The sequence below is a fragment of the Miscanthus floridulus genome, chromosome 5 (genome assembly GCF_019320115.1).
Source record: "Miscanthus floridulus cultivar M001 chromosome 5, ASM1932011v1, whole genome shotgun sequence".
Lineage (NCBI taxonomy): Eukaryota > Viridiplantae > Streptophyta > Magnoliopsida > Poales > Poaceae > Miscanthus > Miscanthus floridulus.
In genome coordinates this window covers 67583469-67596393 of record NC_089584.1, presented here as the reverse complement: position 1 = coordinate 67596393, position 12925 = coordinate 67583469, and the positions used below count along the sequence as shown (strand labels likewise).

The following is a 12925-nucleotide window of genomic DNA, read 5'->3' as shown; positions in this document are numbered from 1 at the left end:
AAAGCCACAGCCCTCAATCCACAGCAGCTTTTCGAAAAGCCACAGCTCACAGCTACTTTTTCAAAATCCATAGCTCAACCAAACAGGGCCTTAATGGTATCACTTTTCCCCTCTTCTTTCACAAATGCCTAGGAGAAAATCAAACCCGAATTACTCAAAAACTAAAGGAACTGACAGGTGAGAGCCTATAAGCACTGAATAATACAACGCAATTATTTTTAGAATATCATGCTCTACAGATGAATCGGTTTGAATCCTTTAGAAAATAATTAAAACAAGTTGTGCATAAAACATTTACTGGTATTTTCCATTCAAGTGCCTGCAGTGAGGAGCTTAGCGTTTCGCTCTGGCCACAAATGACAATAAGCTGCCCAATTAGTTTTCCAAGCTCTTTGTCAAACAATGATTTTCCTAGGGCTCTGGCAGTCTTGTAGACAAGACCCATGCCCTCAACCTCCCATGAGTGGCACTGCAGGAAGCTTAGGATCCAATTCAAGTTCCCTCAAATCATCCTCATATAAGTGGATCCAATTCAAGCTCTGGATCTAATTCAAGCAGAATAGTATTCAGACAAATCAATGCAGACATATTTTTCTGTTTTCTTGAAACTTGAACAGTAACACTTTTGGGGTATACAACATATTCATTGAACACAACAGGACAAAACCTTGTAAAATGAATATCTCATCCTTTTGAAAGACCATGTATGGTTCACACTAAAATTAGCAGGAATATAAATATAAAAACTTAGGGTGAACTAAATACCTTAACAAGAACTGCAAGGCAGAATGATGGTCGTGGAAGACCGAACACGTAGATTTGAGAAGGTTGTAGATCATCCAGTGCAGCCTGCTTGGCAACTTCTTCTGAGGGGCAGTAACATCTATTCACATCAGCATGGAACCTGCATTTTTTTCTTCTAATTGTCAGATCAAGTGAAAAATTGCTTTACTATATGTTTTCCTTATCATTAACTGAATATACCATGTAGGGGTGGCAAGTGTTGAGGTCTGTGATCACAGTTACAAAGACTACTGGCATTTGAGAACCCACAGAGGAATGAGTTGCATGATGGGGTGGACACTAATTATGATGTTTGTCTTGTACTTCTTCAGTCCAGCCTCCACCTTCCTTCTTCATCCATAAACAAGGCATTCAGAAAAAAAGATATAACAAATAGATCATGCAGCAGATAAGGCGTGGATCATGTTCATGGTATATAAAATACAATGAAATAATTATATAAAAGGAAATATTGGCAATTCTGAAAGGACATATGTTAAGATAAATGTTGCACAAGGATAAATGTTGACCCACGAACCTGTGTGCCCTGCCTAGCAGAGCGGTGTTACCGTCCTGCGTGCAGCAGCAGCTTGACGCGCTCGATTGGTGCCACCACGGTGTGCACGGCGCCCCCCCATGAGCGCTAGAGACACCAGATCACGCTCGAACTCCTGGACCCGCCCCGCCGCCCCCGCCTCCCAATGGACTCCTCCATTCCCGCCCTCGCCGCCGCCCCCGATGGACTCCTCCACTCCCACCCGTGCCACCGCCGGGCGCCAGCCTAGGTGGCCGGCCTATGGGCCAGGTTGAGGCAGGCAGCCAGCCTGGTATAAAGTTGTAGTTAACAAAAAGAACAATTCATCTAAAACATATAGGCAACTCATCCAAAAATTTGTTTATGCAGAACCAGCACTCAAATTGGTCCATAGTTTAGCTAGGTGCTAACAGTTCAACCCACAATAAAGAAACCACCTTTTTGCCATAACAAGAAAGGAAATGAAAGCTCAATTCAGGCCATGGCAGTGGGGGAACTACATGATAACTTTAACAAAAAAATAAAATAAAATTGTATCTGCTCTGGCACTTGCCAAGAACAGCGTCATAGAACCTATACAATACGGTGAAAACAATGTAGCTACCCTCAAAATTAATTTAATGGCATCAGTTTATGATGCATAGCAGCATAATCGAGAGGCGCGTATGGTGTGTGCTCTTTGGTTAGTTAGTGGATAGATGTTCGACAACGTTCACAAAATTCAGTCTTCCAGGACTACTTTTGTCTGAATTATGCAGAGTACCAAACTGCACACACACTCCTAAGGCCATATCCAAATGAGAGACACCATATTTATTGATAGTAAATTTGTAGCGCACATTGTCCAATCCTATTGTTATTGTGAGTTACATTTTGGTGCATCTAGTATGGATAATGAATGCAGGCCCTATCACATGCCCAAGTAACTATAAAAATAGAAATCCAGTTACCATTGTGGTCCTCAGTCGCGTCATGTACGCAACCTCCGATCCTCGTCCTCTAGCATGGCAGCACCCATTGCACTGCATCCTCAGCACCAGCCACCATCGGTCCATTGCACAATAGCAGAATAGAACATATCAGACACCCCGGTCTGGCAGCGAGAGCAAAGCGAAATCAGGGAGGGAGAATTGAGGGGCGCGTACGTGAGGTGGCCGGCCTGTGGGCCGGGTCTAGGCGGGCAGCCAGCGGGCGACCGTTGACCGGCCTGGCTTCTGCGGTGGCCGACCGAAGGGAAGCACCGGCGGGCAGCGACTGGCCGAGGGGCGGCGGACGAAAACCCTAGCCACATGAGGGAAGTCGCGTGTCCTCTGGTGTCGCGAAGGAGAAGAGACAATTTCTATTTTTTTTCGTTTTTGTTTTTTCGGCGCTAACAGGCTTTGAACTTGGGCTGTCGCGCATGGGAGGAAGTGCAGACGTGGGTGATCGCGGGTTCGCACCGTGAGGCAGAGGGATGATCGCATGGGGAGGGCAGGAAGGTGAGGCGAAGTTTTTGTCGCACCAAAATGATGTCTCCTCTTTAGTCTTTGTAGCTGTGAGAGATAATAATATTAGAATCTATCTTTTTTTGGTCCAGCTATCCTATATTCTTTTGGGTCCGCTTCCGAGTTTCCGATTTGTTTCCATAACGGAGTTTCCGATTTGTTTCTTTTTTTTTGTTGGGCTCAATTTTTTTATACATGTCGGCCGCTCTGTTATTTTTGAGTTCTTTTCGTTTTTGGCCACTCTACGTACGGCTGGTATTAAATCAGCTTCTGCTGATTTGTATGACTAGTTTGTTGTGAGAGAAAAATATTGTTACACGACTGATTTATACGAATTAAAATCGGCTGAATAGCATAAGCAAATAGACGAATATATTTTTGTTTCCATTTTGTTTTCCTACTACGATTTTTTGGCCGCTGTTTCATTGTTGCAATAGATAACGTCTCGCAATTATTGATATAGAGTCAGATTCTAAACCGTATTGGATCGTGCTATCCATATCTTGTACGTGATATGTTTCATTGCAACGTACTGGCACATTTTCTAGTCTATATAAAACAGACTTATGAGCATGGCTTATGAGTCCAGGTTGTTTTGAGTCGGACTCCGTATCGTGCTAGAAAATAAAATAAGATTTTGTCTAATTTATTTTCTATTTGAATTAGATTTCTATTCTATTCAGTTTATTCAGGCTTGGAGAGATCTATTTGTCCTATAACTATCTAGGGTCATATAAGTCTAGACGGAAGAAACTCTCGACTACCGGTAGTTAGGGAAAGGTGGACGAAAAAAATAGACGGAAGAAAAAAATGGCCGAAAATTTGGCCTTTTTATTATTAGATACAGAAGAAGCCTGAGTTTTAATTTTCACATATATTAGGTATACTAGTAAACATGTCCATGTGTTGCACCGACGAAAAGTCTCTTACATTTAAATAAAGACTATAATTGCAACATTTGATTGAAATACATAACTACTTCCTTCATTCCAAATTATAAGACGTTTTGGTTTTTCTAGATATGTTGCATTTGCTATGCACATAGATATACATTATGTCTAGATACATAGTGAAAATAATGTATCTAGAAAAACCAAAACGTCTTATAATTTAGGACAGATTTAGTACGGAATATGGAAGTAGGGCAGTGAATATATACATTTGAAAAGTATTTGCTATGATAATAGCTCAATCAAGAAGCTAGAGCAAAACTTGACGATAGAACAGCGACCGAGTGTACACGTATGGAGCTAGAGCAAGTAGAGGCTATTAGGATCATTTATTGTACTAATCATCTTTGCGCTAGTGTTGTGCTTTTGTAAAAAAAAAATTATAGGTTATTTGTCCTCCTCTTGTCATCTAGATCCTCTCATCCACTTCATGTCATCACATGACCTTATTGGTCCATCGGTTGCAGTTTCAATTGTTCTTCACCATTGCCTTGGTCCATTGGCGTTGAGCTTTCTACTCGTGTTTCACCGTCTCAACGGTCCATCACACCCCAAGCCTCTAGCTTACCTTCATGCTTGCAACCCGGTCCATTGTAGCCAAGCTATGCCTCTTGATCTTCTCCACCTAACGACATGCCATAATGTTATTGCTCATATGCAATAAGTTCCTTCAACACGCTAAGAACCGCCTGAGATAACGCGCTTATAGAGGCGCTTGTCTTCCACTGACACTAAGCACCCCGAGAGCGAGCCACATCGGGTGGGTTCCGTCGGGCACACCCCAAGGAAGATCCCGAAAGATCCACATTTTTTTCCCAAGGATCCAATAATGAGAACGAGTTACAAACTTAGTCCATTTCATACATCCAAAGTTCTTAAAAATTATATTATTACATTACCAAAGTCAGAGTGCGGAATATTAAACAGCGAAATGAAAATAAACATCAAGTAAACATCTATCGATAATAAGCAAGGTTCTGTCTGTGCCCACCTGAAGAATCCTTCACACAATGGCTATGTCTCAAGCAGTACCTACAACAGGGGTAAATAAACCCTGAGTACATAATGTACTCACAAGACTTATCCGACTAGCGGGGATAATTTCCTGACTCCAAGGGATATGATAAGCTTTATGGTTTGCTAGTTTCTTTTTTTTTGCACAAAGCAATACTAATAGTGAATCCTTATTTATGTTATTATTAGCAGTCATAATTGATTCATTATCTAACCATTCTAAGTAAGCACATGTTCTACTTTCAAGCAAGAGTTGAGAAAACAGTTTCATTTCATCACCTTTCATCTTTCTGTTCTTACTACGGTGCTAGAGTTAAGACAAGTCGTACCGACACGACGACGATTTGCAAATCAATGTGCCAGTGATGAGGACATGACACCCATACATATGACCATGTTTGGCACATGGTATAGAGGGGTAGGAGGCCAGCAAGGGTGTCCAAGTCAAGAAGGAGGCCCGAGGCTAATTCGGTTCGAGTCCCCGAGGTGGAGGCCCAAAGCAACTCAAGTTCGAGTCTGCCTCGGCCTCCAGGACCAGTCTGCCTTAAACTTGTCACCCAGGACGCATCCGGACACCATTTTCGACGATCCATATATGGCTAGAAAGCTAATTTAATAAGGAAGCCAATCCAAGTGGTCTCACGTCAAAAGGCCTTCGGAATCAACAGGAATCGTCAAAACAAGTCAGCGTCCAGAATCTGCCAGGGTGGTACGACACCGTCTTTTGGTTCGTTAGACCGTGTATCATGTTTGGGCCCATTAGGGGGCACATCCAGGGTAGGCGACGATGCTAAGACCTTTATAATCATACGCCGCCGCCGTCATTAGGTTTTGGGTTTTGCTTAGATTAATCTGTCAAGAATAGTTTCGCTGTTCATCGATTTGTGAGACCCCAACTTCGTGAGATTAATCATTCATCTGCAATTTGGTTGCTTTCTTTCTTGTTCTTGCTTGTGTTCTTCGTTGCGCAGGCAGGGATTAGCCTTCTTAACGAGGTCAACCCGATCCGTATCTTGGTTGATAACCAGAGGAGTTATGGTGCTAAGATTGCAGGGTTCGATCTTTCGATCTAAAGCCGGATTGGTGTGTCATTCTCCGCCACAACGATAGTTACCTCTACCTGATGGAAGAACGGGATCCCCGTTCCCATTAAGTGGTTCATCGGTTTGTAAGACCCCAACTTTGTGAGATTAATCTAAGCAAAACCCAAAACCTAATGATGGCAGCGGCATATGATTATAAAGGTCTTAGGGTCGTTGCCTATCCTAGACACGCCCCTAATGGGCCCAAACACGATACACGGTCCAACGGACCAAAAGATGGTGTCGCAGCACCCTGGCAGATTCTGGACACTAAATTGTTTTGATGATTCCCATTGATTCTGAAGGCCTTTTGATGTGAGACCACTTGGATTGGCTTCCTTATCAAATTAGCTTTCCAACAATATGTGGATCGTCGAAAATGGAGTCCGGATGCGTCCTGGGTGACAAGTTTAAGGCAGATTGGTCCTAGAGGCCAATGCAGACTCGAACTTGAGTTGCTTTGGGCCTCCACCTCGGGGACTCGAACCGAATTAGCCTTGGGACTCCTTCTTGACTTGGACACCCTTGCTATCCTCCCACCCCTCCATACCATGTGCCAAACATGGTCATGTGTATGGGTGTCATGTCCTCATAACCTCTACCTGATGGAAGATCAGGAGATCGAACCCTACAATCTTAGCACCACAACTCCTCTGGTTATCAACCAAGACACGGATCCGGTTGACCTCGCCAAGAAGGCTAATCCATGCCTGTGCAACGAAGAACACAAGCAAGAACAAGAAAGAAAGCAACCAAATTGTAGATGAATAATTAATCTCACGAAGTTGGGGTCTCATAAATCGATGAACAGCGAAACTGTTCTTGACAGATTAATCTAAGCAAAACCCAAAACCTAATGACGGTGGCGATGTATGATTATAAAGGTCTTAGCGTCGTCGCCTACCCTAGATGTGCCCCCCTAATGGGCCCAAACATGATACACGGTCCAACGGACCAAAAGACGGTGTCGTACCACCCTGGCAGATTCTGGACACTGACTTGTTTCGATGATTCCTGTTGATTCTAAAGGCCTTTTGATGTGAGACCACTTGGATTGGCTTCCTTATCAAATTAGCTTTCTAGCCATATATGGATTGTCGAAAACGGTGTCCAGATGCGTCCTGGGTGATAAGTTTAAGGCAGACTGGTCCTGGAGGCCGAGGCAGACTCGAACTTGAGTTGCTTTGGGCCTCCACCTCGGGGACTCGAACCGAATTAGCCTCGGGCCTCCTTCTTGACTTGGACACCCTTGCTGGCCTCCTACCCCTCCATACCATGTGCCAAACATGGTCATATGTATGGGTGTCATGTCCTCGTCATCCTCCCCTTCTTGACGAAAAGCCGTCCTCGGCGTCGATTGTGCTTGAAACTGATCCTGCACAACATAAAGGAGAATGTGGTTGCGAAGACAAAGGGAACTGAAATAAGTGTGAGAAGGAACATGACCATGTTTCTAAGAAATTTCAGCAAGCATGTAAACTCCATGATCCGAATGCACACGATGTATGTCAACACTATCCTACAAAAGATTAGAACTAACCAAAGACAATGCAGGAATAGATGGTCTAGCAGACATAGATAGCCACCAACAATGCTCCCCTTCTTGGAAGTGAACTTGTTTCTTTGAGGAACATGAGAAAATGTTTGTATTATTATGGCTGCCCTCTAAACGATCATAACCTTATACAACAAAAGGAAAATTCATATTACTATAAATGTATACTCGATGTATCATATATTGTCTCTTGTTGTTATATTTGCCAATAACATGATATGTGTGTTTAGAAAACCAAGGCAAATCAGCATTTTTAAAAAGGCTCTCCTCCAAAGAATCTAGGTTACATAAAAGATCAAATTCAATGTAACCCAAAGTATGTAAAGAAGACAACAGTTTGAACTCATCAGTTTTATTAGCAATATGAATAACATGTTTATTTTCAGCACAAGTGACTGGTTCCAAAACATGTAAAACTGAAGCATCATCAACCAATTTATCTTGATCACAAGGAACTTCAAGCAGATTATCATGGGACAGAGATAAATCAAGAGAGGGTTCCACTAACAATTGCTCTATGATAGCATGGTTTGTGGAAAAATTTAGTACATTAAAACATTTCTCACTTTCTGTGAGTGTAGCACCATGAGCATTACCTATGTTCTCAGCAGGAGTAATAGGTGCATTGTGAAGTGATGGTTCTGAATTTACATATCAGGTTGTGAGCTCCTCATTTTCTTCCATGTCATCCTCTCGCTTATGGACATTATCCTGCAGAAGGTTAGTCATAGCAAGAGGAATAACAACAGACTCTTCCTCTAAATGGTGCACCTCAGCATATGAAGTCAAAACAGGAGGTGGATTAAGAAAGGTTTCTCGCATAAGGAGTTTCATATCATTCCAAGTTTGAGGTTTATCAGAAGGATCTAATGACTCCCACCAAGATAAAGCAGAATGTCGCAAAACACTAGCTGCATTTTTACCTTCCTCCTTGGACACATAAAGCGAGTAGCAAATATGTTATCTATGGCAATTTCCCACTCCATGTACTCATCAGCACCTATATCATCATAAGTCAGTGGATACGAACAACATGTCATTGTTAGAAGACAGCAAAAGACAACACAAAAGTATTATCCCTATCAAATGACTATGTGGTTGTCGTGGTGTCACTTTTCACATAAAGTGGAAGCGTCTTACCAAGCTCTTACAAAGTTCTTATCAACGCAAGCAGTGGGCGGTTGAAAGGTCCTAGTATGGCTAGAGGGGGGGTGAATAGCCTATTTAAAAATCTATAAATCAACTAGAGCAATTTGATTAGTATGACAAATAGCATAATGCAAACTTGCTCTAGCTCTACAAGGGTTGCAAGCCACCTATCCAACAATTCTAGTTGCAATGATTACTTAGGCACACAAACTTGCTACTCTCAAGAGCTCAACTAGATGAATGTAAACAACAAAGCAAGCTCTCAATTCTAATTACTCTAAAGAGCTTGTATCAACTAGTTTGCAAGAATGTAAACAAGTAAGTAGGGTGATTATACCGCCGTGTAGGGGATGAACCAATCACAAGATGAAGATCAAACCAATCACCGGGAGAATGACAAAGAAGAGAGACAATCGATTTTCTCCCGAGGTTCACGTGCTTGCCAACACGCTACGTCCCCGTTGTGTCGACCAACACTTGGTGGTTCGGCGGCTAAGAGGTGTTTCACAAACCTCGTCCACACGATTGGACACCGCAAGAACTGACCCACAAGTGAGGTAACTCAATGACACGAGCAATTTACTAGAGTTACCTTTCGGCGCTCCGCCGGGGAAGGTACAACTCCCCTCACAATCACCGAAGGCGGCCACGAACAATCACCAACTCGTGCCGATCCTTCACCGCTGCTCCAACCGTCTAGGTGGTGGCAACCACCAAGAGTAACAAGCGAAATCCGCAGCGCAACACGAATACCAAGTGCCTCTAGATGCAATCACTCAAGCAATGCACTTGGATTCTCTCCCAATCTCACAATGATGATGGATCAATGATGGAGATGAGTGGGAGGGCTTTGGCTAAGCTCACAAGGTTGCTATGTCAATGAAAATGTGCAAGAGTACTCCCTTGAGCCGGCCATGGGGCTATAAATAGAGCCCCCATCAAATAGAGCCGTTATACCCCTTCACTGGGCAAAACGCGCTCTGACCGGACGCTCCGGCCATACTGACCGGACGCTGGCCCTCAGCGTCCGGTCGTCCGATGGACGCCACGCGTCACCAGCTTCAAACGCTGTTCATCAGATTTCAACGGCTACGAAGCTGACCGGACGCTCCGGTCAAAACTGACCGAACGCTGAAGCCCCAGCGTCCGGTCGTTTCCAGTAAGCTCCCCGAGGCATATTTTTCCGACCGGACGCGTCCGGTCCACCTTGACCGGATGCAGCCAGCGTCCGGTGCTCAACCCTTAGCCACTGTGCAGACCTATCAGTTTGACCGGACGCAGAAACCAGCGTCCGGTGCATCTCAGGTCCAGCGTCCGGTGCAACACCGAAACTGGCGACCTCTCTGCCAGCTCGACCGGACGCAGCCTTTCAGCGTCCGGTCGCTGAGTGACCCAGCGTCTGGTCAGTAGACCGATGCCAGCATCATTTCGACCAACTCCATTTCAACTCTAACTTTTTCACCCTTGCTCAAGTGTGCCAACCACCAAGAATTTTGCATCCGACGCAATAGAAAATAGACATTTCATTTTCCCCAAAGCGCCGAATCCTGCCGAGAGAGGGACCCAAACCCATCTCAACCCTGCAAACACCTTGCGCACATGTGTTAGCCTTTTTTCACAAATATTTTCAAGGGTGTTAGCACTCCACTAGATCCTAAATGCATATGCAATGAGTTAGAGCATCTAGTGGCACTTTGATAACCGCATTCCGATACGAGTTTCACTCCTCTTAATAGTACGGCTATCTATCCTAAATGTGATCACACTCACTAAGTGTTTTGATCACTAAAACAAAATGGCTCCTACATTTTATACCTTTGCCTTGAGCCTTTTGTTTTTCTCTTTCTTCTTTTCCAAGTTCAAGCATTTGATCATCACCATGCTATCACCATTGTCATGATCTTCGTCATTGCTTCATCACTTGGAGTAGTGCTACCTATCTCATAATCACTTTGATAAACTAGGTTAGCACTTAGGGTTTCATCAATTAACCAAAACCAAACTAGAGCTTTCAGCGGTACAACCGGTGGCTGGTTCGTAATACCTGTGAGGCAGTGGTACCGAGATTGCAAGGCCCTTTTTCTGTACTAATCTGAAGAGTTTGTGGAGCTTGGAAGGCACACAAAGAATAATATGTATATTTGGCACACAAGTTAGTAACAGAAAGTAATGCTGAATTATAGTCCAAAGTACTTATTCTCGTTGCTGGTCTAAAATGTTTCAAGTACCAGGTGTGTGACAAATAAGTATGATGGATAGCAAGGTGACAGGTGTGTGAAAAATAAGTATAGTGGGTAGCAACAGCAACACAAATAATGAACAAGACAGCACACGCTAACACAACTCACTTTGGCCTTCTCTATGTGCTCCTCTAGATATTGTTCCTCTTTTGCCCCTCTTTTTCTATTTTTTGGACTGTCGTTGTTTTTTTGGGAAATTTTGACTTTTTCTTTTTATTTTTGATATTTTTTTCTTCACTTAGGAGCACAAAAGAAGTAACCATAGAAAATATGATCCTAAACAAGTGAAAGACGTGGCCTGTGGAAATTTCAGAAGACGTGCTAAAAACGACAAAAAGCTTGTGACAACGAAAAAATGATCTTGTGACCAGTTTTTGACCAAAATAAAAATCTCCGACCCCAAGAATGTGGGGGATGGACGGATCCAAATTTTTTTTCTGATCGATTTTGATATATGGAACGTCGAAATCCGAGTTCGTATGCGAAAACTAGACCAGTTTTAAGAATTGGCTCCGAATTAGAGGACAAAATGGGAACAATGTGCGCAAAATTGGTCACTGATGCAAAGATTTGATGGAAATGATGGGGGAAAACACACGAACTAGACTCTAACATGACCTAACTAGCTACAAGACCTCGACTAGGACACAAACTCAGCACGACGGACTCTAAAACTGAAATATGCAAAGGCTATGGCGCAGAAGGTTCTAGGACAGAAAAAACAAGTGTGGCACTGGACTATGGGACGAATGAGAAACACTCAAAACTAGGGGGTAATTGTGAACCTGACGGTATACCTTAGCTCTGATACCACTTAATAAGAACAGGGATCCTGATCTTCCGTCAGGTAGAGGTAACTATCGTTGTGGCGGAGAATGACACACCGATCCAGGTTTAGATCGAAAGATCGAACCCTGCAATCTTAGCACCACAACTCCTCTGGTTATCAACCAAGACATGGATCTAGTTGACCTCGCCAAGAAGGCTAATCCCTGCCTGCGCAATAAAGAATACAAGTAAGAACAAGAAAGAAAGCAACCAAATTGTAGATGAATGATTAATCTCACGAAGTTAGGGTCTCACAAACTGATGAACGACAAAACTGTTCTTGACAGATTAATCTAAGCAAAACCCAAAACCTAATGATGGCGGCGGCATATGATTATAAAGGTCTTAGGGTCATCGCCTACCCTAGATGCGCCCCCTAATGGGCCCAAACACGATACACGGTCCAACGGACCAAAAGACAGTGTTGCAGCACCCTGGTAGATTCTGGACACTGACTTGTTTTGATGATTTCTGTTGATTCTGAAGGCCTTTTGACGTGAGACCACTTGGATTGGCTTCCTTATCAAATTATCTTTCCAACCATATGTGGATCGTCGAAAATGGAGTCCGGATGCGTCCTGGGTGACAAGTTGAAGGCAGATTAGTCCTATAGGCCGAGATAGACTCGAACTTGAGTAGCTTTGGGCCTCCACCTTGGAGACTCGAACCGAATTAGCCTCGAGCCTCCTTCTTGACTTGGACACCCTTGCTAGCCTCCTGCCCCTCCATACCATGTGCCAAACATGGTCATATTTATGGGTGTCATGTCCTCATCACCCAGTTACTTACCCCGAAACACACGCCCCGCTTGTACCCCAGGCACAAGCAGGACCAACCCACCACTCTCCTGTCAAGGGGTCTAGGTCCCTATCCAAACTTGGACTCCAAGCCCCTGCTCCTATGTCCCAGACTCAGTGCGGTGCTTAGCCTCCACCATCCCCGCCTCCATTCAGTCAGTGTAGAAAGAGCCGAAACCCACGACAAGAGAACAACAAGCCTTCCCTACGCCCATACCTAAGTATGTGCTCAGGATAATAAATCTGCGACTTGCCTAGCATCCATTACAACGGATGATCCTTAACCAACATAGATAGGGAAAAAGTGTAACCAATCTATGCCCCGTTGGCCACAGGACACAACCTCTTACACCCACCAATACCCAAGCCATATCCCTGCCTGATCTCTATTTTTCTTTCCACCATTTTATCATGAGTGATAATAATCACCTATTGTGAGTAACGACAGGTTACTCACGCTACCGACATCTTGAGCATAGCAGCTACTCCACCTATACTAATAGGACTC

General features: G+C 43.7%; 1 pseudogene; it reads right to left on the bottom strand.

Moving 5' to 3' along the window:
* Positions 1-74: 74 nt before the first annotated feature.
* LOC136454735 (probable monogalactosyldiacylglycerol synthase 3, chloroplastic) overlaps positions 75-12925 on the bottom strand; it is a 40530-nt pseudogene continuing 27679 nt past the window's right edge.